The following is a 9,144-nucleotide window of genomic DNA, read 5'->3' on the forward strand; positions in this document are numbered from 1 at the left end:
AAAATGACTGTGGAACAATTTCGTACTCACATTCAAATTGAAAGTGAGACTCGTGCTCGTGATGCTATTAGTCAGCCTTCGAGTTCCGTAGTCAATTTTGTCAGACAAAATGATTTAGGAAGTGGGAACAAACATCTGAAAGTTTCCAAAAAGTCTTCTTTTAAAAAGAGAAAGAACTTTAGTTGTCATCATTGTGGAAAGAAAGGCCATATGATTCGGGACTTGCAGATATAGAAAGGCAGGAATAAATTTCAATGCAGGCAATACCGAAAAGTCTGGAAAGATTAAAAAATCTGGAAATTCTGAAAAGGCAAACGTAGTGGAAAATTCTGCCCAAGGACTGGTTGCCATGGTTTCCGCAATGCAAATTGGTATGGTCACAGAGTTGAATGTGGCTACCGCTGCTACAAATACTCAAGACTGGTGGCTAGATTCGGGTGCTACTATTCATGTCTGTTATGACAAGAAGATGTTCAAGACATATGCAGAAGTGCAGGATTCTGAACAAGTCTTGATGGGAAACCATGTTGCGGCAGATGTTGCTGGAAAAGGAAGTATTGAGATTAACTTCACATCTGGCCAGAAGTTGACGTTACTGAATGTGTATCATGTTCCTGATATGAAGAAAAACTTAATGTCCGCTGCTTTGCTATCAAAGAAAGGCTTCAAGATAGTTATTGAGTCTGATCATGTAATAGTGTCTAAGAATGGAGTTTTTGTTGGAAAAAGGCTATAACTGTAACGGCATGTTCAAAATTGAGTATTAATGAAATAAATTATGTTTCTGCTTACATCGTTGAGTCTGATTCTTGTTTATGGCATGCTAGACTAGGACATTTAAATTTTGGCTCCTTGAATTATATGTCCAAAAATGGTTATATCTCATGTAAAACTCAACATATAAAATGTGAAATTTGCATACAAGCAAAGATGACTAAGAAACCATTTCGTAAAGTTGAAAGATCCACAGAACTATTAGATTTAATACATTCAGACTTGTGTGAATTAAATGGAGAATTAACTAGAGGAGGCAAAAGATATTTTATTACTTTTATAGACGACTTCTCTAGATTTACATATGTTTACCTACTTAGAACTAAGGACGAAGCTTTTCAAAAGTTTAAAGAATACAAGTCTGTTGTGGAAAATCAAAGGAGTAGGAAAATTAAAATTATTCGAAGTGATAGAGGCGGAGAATATTTTCCTAACGAATTTAATAAGTTCTGTGAAGAGCATGGCCTAATACATCAAATGAGTGCCCCTTATACTCCTCAACAAAATGGGTTAGCGGAAAGAAAAAATAGAACTTTGGTGGATATGGTTAATGCTATGTTACTTAATGCACATTTGCCACATAATTTATGGGGTGAAGCACTACTAACTGCATGTTATATTTTAAATAGAGTGCCTTCAAAGAGTATGCATATTTCGCCTTATGAGCTTTGGAATGGTAGAAAACCAAATTTAAATTATTTTAAAGTGTGGGGGTGTATATCCTATTATAGAGTACCTGACCATCAAAGAACAAAATTGGGTCCTAGAGGAATTAAAAGTGTTTTTGTAGGATATGCACAATACTCCAAAGCTTATAGACTGCTAGATCTAGAATCTAATGTCAATAGAATCTATACATGTTGAATTTATTGAAAATAGATTTATAAATGACAATGTTGATGAAATGACTGAAATAAATGGAAAACGTATTGATGCTAATAAATTGTTGCTTTTTGAAATTATTAAAACTAAGGAAAGAAGTGATGATATGCAGATAGAACCAAGGAAAAACCAAAGAATAAGAAAAGAAAAACATCTTGGTTCTGATTTTATTTCTTCACAATCTATAGTATTTCTTGTTGAAGGAGATAGGACAAACGTTTGTAATCAAATTCCAATTGTATTAAATGTTGAAGAAGACCCAAAGACGTTTCAAGAAGCAATGTCTTCTAGAGACGCTGCTTTTTGGAAAGAGGCCATTAATGATGAAATGGACTCAATTATATCCAACAACACTTGGGTTTTGGTTGATCTTCCTCTTGGATCAAAACCTATAGGTTGTAAGTGGGTCTTTAGGAGAAAGTACAATACAGATGGTTCTGTCCAAACCTTCAAAGCAAGATTAGTTGCAAAAGGTTTCACTCAAAAGGAAGGCATAGACTATTTTGATACATATGCTCCTGTTGCAAGAATAACATCCATTAGAGTCCTTTTATCCTTGGCCTCTATCTATGATCTTTACGTACATCAAATGGATGTTAAAACAGCCTTTTTAAATGGGAACCTTAGTGAAGAAATATATATGCAACAACCTGAAGGTTTTGTTCTTCCGGGAAACGAGAAGAAAGTTTGTAAATTGATAAAGTCTCTTTATGGTCTTAAACAAGCGCCTAAACAGTGGCATGAAAGATTTGATAGTGTAATACTATCAACCGGATTCGTACATAATAATGCAGACAAGTGCATTTACTCTAAATTTACAAAAGAATATGGAGTAATAATTTGTTTATATGTCGATGACATGCTGATTTTTGGTACGAATCTACAAGGAATTACCGAGACCAAGAAGTATCTAACCTCAGTTTTTAAAATGAAGGATTTAAATGAAGTTGATACTATTTTGGGAATCAAGGTCAAAAGAGATAACAAGCAAGTGACTTTGTCACAAGCACATTATATAGATAAAATCCTTACTAAATTCAGTCATTTAGGAATAAAGGGGTATAATACTCCTTATGATTCTAGTGTTAAGCTAACTGCAAATACTGGAAGAGCAGTAGCACAGTTGGAGTATGCAAGTGCGATAGGTAGTATGATGTATGCAATGCATTGCACTAGACCCGACATTGCATTTGCTGTTTGTAAACTTTCAAGGTTTACCAGTAATCCAGGTAATGATCATTGGAAAGCAATAAGTAGAGTACTTGGATATTTAAAATATACAAAGCACTTAGGCATTTGCTATAATGGTTTTCCTAATGTATTAGAGGGATATTCTGATGCAAGTTGGATTACAAGTGTTAATGATAATAAATCCACATCAGGATGGATATTTACTCTAGGCGGTGGAGCCATTAGTTGGGCATCCAAGAAACAAACATGTATTTCCCATTCTACTATGGAATCTGAATTTATTGCATTAGCAGCTGCTGGAAAAGAAGCAGAATGGCTGAGGAATATGTTACTTGATATAAAGTTGTGGCCACAACCTATGCCAGCCATTTCCATATTCTGTGATAGTGAGACTACAATGTGTGTTGCTCACAATAAAATATATAATGGGAAATCGAGACATATAAGCTTGAGACATGCTTATATAAGAGAATTAATTACAAATGGAGCTATAGCTATAATATATGTGAGATCAAATAAGAATTTGGCTGATCCACTTACGAAGCCATTAGGTAGAGATGTAGTACAACAAACTTGTGGAGGGATGGGGCTGAGACCCTTAAATTAAATACAAGGAATAGGAACCCCACTTTGAGTTAGTATACACTCTAACAATATAAGTTCAATGGGTAATAACAAGTTACTTGTATTGTTTAAGCACTGATCTCCTCTTTAGGAGCCCTAATTCTATTGTACTACTTACTGTTATATGAGGAGTTAAGGAGTTGTTAAATGCTTGTTATAACAGGGGCATAAAGACAAACTCCAAAGTGCATACTGTTACATGAAGAGGTTGATTAATCTTAATGGAATTATTAATGTCTGGAGTAACAGGGACATAGTAACTAATTCCACCTATATGAATATTGAAGTGGTGCCGCTTCTAGCAAGATTTAAAGGGTTGATCTTGTAAATATTCATGAATTCAGGATGAGCACATGGCCGTAAACGTGCTAAAACGAATACTGGATTTTTTAAGCTACTAGATAACGCTGTGTGTGTGGTACTTTCGGTTTTGGAACAAGGATTTGTGGTTCAAATCTTAAGATACCATTAACTTCATCAAAACTTTAATATACTTACACTAAAGAAAAGTTCAAATCTGTAAAAGATACTTTCAATTATTCACAAGTGTTATGAAGTGAAATAACAAACTAGGGGGGAATTGTAAGATAGTTTGTTATTGACATGTTGGAAGTGGGATTCTTCCCACATCGGAAGAAAGAAGTTCCGTGCCTGTCATGTGAAACAACCCCGGGACCGACCTTACTCGTACCGTGCCTGTTAGCCTCGGAACTGATCATTATGAAATAGCACAGAACAGGCACGAGACTGACTCAACAGGCACGAGACTGACTCAACAGGCACGAGATTGACTCAACAGGCACGAGATCCTAGAGTTAATTATTTTTAACAGAAAAATCAAATTTATTTGAATTTTAAATTCAAAATTCGAATAAATAGTCGTATCTGTTTGTGAAACAAGACATCTTTTCTGAAAGGGTCTGTTGGTTGCCTATAAATACACAAGAATTCCAAGGAAGTGGATATAGAAAATCACAAGTGTTATTGCAGGTTTTGTTGTATCCTGAAGAGAATCGTTTTGTATTTTCCCTAAATTAGTATACAAGCGATAACTCTTTAAGGACAATCGATTTTCACGCCTCAAAGCCAATTTTGATTATTATTTTCTAACACTTTCGTTCATCTCCATTCCTCTCCTCTGGCACTGTTAGATTTCGTTGCATAGTCTGTGGAACTATCCGGTGAGTTTACATTTGCGCTCTTCTCTCTTCTTTGATTTTCTCACCTTCTGTTATTTTTAGATTATAATCTCATCACAGGTCCTATTCGATTAAACTGTATAATTGGGGTAAAATAGTTGGTCGATCGTTTCTCTCTTTTGTATATACTTCACAATCGCTAGAATTAAATTTTCTGAGATGACTTTACCTGCGATTTCAGAGCTGTTTGCATAGTTTCGCCTGGTTTACGTCTGAATTTATCTAACTTTTCCTTTTTTCCTATTGTGGTTGTGAAAACGAAATTGAATTTATTATTTGCACATACCTAGATTTTCTGTTTTAAAGTTCCTTTTCCCGTGGCCAGTTCTACTGGATTAATATTATTTCAGCTAGGTAAAGAAGTTGGTCTACTATTTTTTCCTTTCGGGTACGGCATGGAATTGACCTTGTCGAACAGAAAATTCGAAGGAGCCCAACACTAAAGGGACGAGAAATTTTACAACGTGTGAGACATGCCACATCATACTTGAGTGAGGCTATTTATGGTTTGACACGTGGAGCCGTGGACCCCAGCCTTCATCATCATTCTCTCCCTCATTCTGGACGTACTCCCACTTTCCAATTCATCTCCTTATTTTCTTTATTGTTCTCCACTTCACCCCAGTACAAATTGTTTACCACTATACCAAGATTGTGAGGTAAATTGAATTAATCGATAAAAATTAAATTAACACTTTTTCCTTATTTCATTACCACACTTGGAGCAAGTGCAAATCTCAAGCAATTTTTTAAACTCATTTTTGACATGTGTACATCTATTTTTTTTGGTAAAAAGAAAGAACATGTATTATAGATAAAAGTACTAATACATTAAAAGTAATGCAACCTAGGCATCATAGTTGCCAGAGGAAAATGCATAAGAGGAACTGTAGGTGTCCCCGCATGGGGAACACTACTAGGTACTAAGTCATAAGTAGATATTACATTAGTATTACAAATACTAGTACCAATTGTAGTAGGGAGCGATTGTGTTGAAGCATGTACAAGTCTCCTTTGTTGGGCGCCCTCTTGATCTTGCTGAAAATAAGGTGTAACAAAAGGTGGTGGTTGTGCAAAAAGTGTGCAGATAGACGCGGCACTCCTGGATCCATATTTAGCTAAACTGTCAGCAACACAATTCTGCTCTCGATATATATGCTGGATGGGTGGGCTACCCAGCTGTAGAAGTAACAACCTGCAATCATTGATAATGTTAGTATAATGCATAGATGTATTTGAAACATACCTATGGGTTGTTGGTCATCTGTTTCGATCACAAATGGTGTCAAATGCTTTTGCAACGCTATTTTTAATCCATGAGGAGTGCAAATAGCTCTGATTGTATGCTGGTACCTTGTTTAGATTTTCCTGCAAAGCCCATAACCCAACTACCTTGGTGACAACGAAATACTCCACCAATGCCATATTGTTTATGGGAAAATGAACTAGGGCCATCTATATTTAGTTTATAGTAGTTTTCAGCTGGCAGATGCCATCTGATATATAAAGGTATGGATTGACAATTCTTTTTTCTCTGTTTATGACTCGTTGAGTAATAATATTCCGCTGTAGTATTAAAAAGTAATTAAATTTTTAACGGAAGTCTTTTATTTTTCAACCTGTGTTTGTTCCGTAGAAGCCAAATATGCCATAAGGCAAACAGTATGAATATAGTAGATGGGATGTGATGGGGGTTGGATGATTGATGTGTGTGAATAATGTCATACAACCAAGTGGTAGGATCTGTTGGAGGTGTGTTAGTGCACGAGAGTGGGAGTGACATGTTAAGATATTTCCATAACTGGATTGTGTTAGGGCAACAGAAAAAGATATGTTGCATTGTTTCATGTGCCAAATGGCACTGTGTACATATAGATGATGCTAAAATACCTAAATGGGAAAGGTATGCAGCAAGTTTATTATGGGAAATTAACCAAAGAAAGAAATACATTTTTGGTGAAATGTTTAACTTCCAAATCCAATTGTAAGAAGAAAGTTGACTGATATTAGGGTTAAGAGATGCGTAACAAAATTTGACAGGGAAAATACCATCGGAGGTAAGAGACCAAAAAATTTGATCATAGTTTATTGTTGATAGAGGCATATATATGTCCTTGATGCTTTGCTCAAGTTGGTGTGGTAATATAAAAGACAATTTTTCCAAATGCCAAGCCTGGTTATAGTAGTAATGTGAAACTAGTTTTGCCGCCTCATATCTAGGGAATGGTCCAGTGATACAATTACGGAGTGTGAAATTTGGCTTAATCCAAGGATCAGACCAAAAATGCACATAGTTGCCATTGGTAAGGTTCCATTGATGCCCGAAGTGATAACACAACCAACCCCGCATTATGTTTCTCCAGGTGGAAGAGATAGTTGTTTTTATAAGATTTCTTGGACGTAAATATATATTCAACAGTAAGTATTTTGGCCGCTCATCCTTCTTTTCTAGTAGATATATTTTTGAACTATTATTATTATTATTAATATATGTGTTAAGGTACTACGTATTTGATACCTTTTATATTTTTATTGTTAAAGCTCTACGACGAAGAGATCATTTAATTTTATATTGAAGTTTGAAAGATAATGCAACAAGAAGTATTTTCCTTTTTCAAAGTTAATGGAATAAAGGATGGCGAAAATTTAGAAAATATGATAAAGGAAGAATCAATAAGTATACCCAAAAACTAATTATTTAATGCGAAATATCATATTAGTTATAACATTATTTACTAAAACAAAAGAGTAAGTCAATTATTTCTTTCTAAAATATTAAGATTTTTCATTAAAAAAAGTACAGTAGGAAAATTTGAATCTCAACATGCTTTACATTTATAACCAAACATAATAAGGCCATTTACACTTTCTTCAGAAAGTAGAATTACAGCCATTTGTCCGTTGTAAATTCCTCTATCCCCTTTAAATGCAAGGGTTGAGACTAAAAATACGGGTCAAAGCAAATTTCAATTTCACTGTTCAAATATCTTTCTTCATCTGCATGTTCTTCGAATTGAGATTTTTTGGAATTTGCTCATTGATTAAGGCTTCATTAAATTTAATTTTGTGAGAGCTTTTTACTTCAAAATTCATCTTTTCTTTGTTATCCTGGGTCTTGTGTTTCTGACACATGATTGAAATATTTTATAAAGGCATAATAGCCTCATAAATACTTATACTTGTTCGCGTTTGACATCCCGATCCATCCAGCCACCTCTACTCATTCAAAACAACTCTTTTAAACCCTTCCGACCTCGCGTGCTCTTCAACGATTCAATGAGGATGACACATCCATGTCCACCTCAGATTTTTTATGCCACATCATTATTTTCACTTCATTTCAATATTTTCTACTATATTTTTTATTTTCTTTTCGCTTCACTACACCCCTCCCCTCTACTCTTTATCTCCTATTATTCCCACCTCTATGCCGCCACCTTCATCACCCCAAACAGTCCCCTCCCCTCCTCCCATTAGTTCACCTTCACAACCCCAAAAATTCTCTAGCTCTATTACCCCAAATACACACAGTAATCATTCTTCAAAATGCTCATTAACAAATGAAAACAGAAACAAAGAAAGAAAAAGAAGAAAATAAAATAGTTAATAGAATTAACACTTCCTAAATCCTTACAAATCACAGCCACCCCATCCAAAATAAAACACTGGAATAATGCAATTCCCACTATTCTTTGGAGATCTCAATACTACTTAAGATGATTTTAAGATATTGTTTCAACAAGAAGAGTAGAAGACCCATATGATCTTAATCATTTTTATGAACAAAAATTGTTTAAAAAAAGAAAAAAGAAAACCCATGTTCATTTGGGCCTCCAGCTTCTATTCTCTCAATGAAATCTCACCTGATGGCCTATATTGTTAGCAAATTAACTGTAGTTTATTGACTTATCTTTAGATTTGATTTTCTTCTTTTACAAACAAAATGGAATCAAAAATCGAAGGTGAAAGACACTTTTTTTGCGATATTGAAAAGGTAAATCTTGGGACTGAACAGTATATGAAAGCAAGTATGAAGGGGGAAGAAGAAGAGTATATGGGGGGGGGGGGGGTTGGACGGGTTAGCGAAGAAGGGTTGCTGGATTGGGGAAAGCAGAAACATGAAGGGGAGGGGAACTCTTTAATAATAAAGTAACAATTTCTTAACTTTTTTTTCTTTTTATTTTCATTTTCTTTTATTTAATCTTTTTTTAAATCAAATGTGTTGTTTACACTCGTTTTATACGCGTGCATTTCACACATTTCATCCAACTCAGCAGATTCAATACCACATAAACTTGGTCAATGGTCAGAAGCGTTTAAAATACTAGTTTTGATCGGGTAGAGGTATCTAGATGAAATGCTGTAGAGTTCAAGGACCGGGATGTCAAACCGGAACAAGTTCAAGTGTCTCCTAGGCTATTCTACCTTTTATAAATTCAAACTTTTTCTCTTTTGGTACAAAGATCAGGAAAGA

Source organism: Nicotiana sylvestris, chromosome 4 (assembly GCF_000393655.2).
Source record: "Nicotiana sylvestris chromosome 4, ASM39365v2, whole genome shotgun sequence".
Lineage (NCBI taxonomy): Eukaryota > Viridiplantae > Streptophyta > Magnoliopsida > Solanales > Solanaceae > Nicotiana > Nicotiana sylvestris.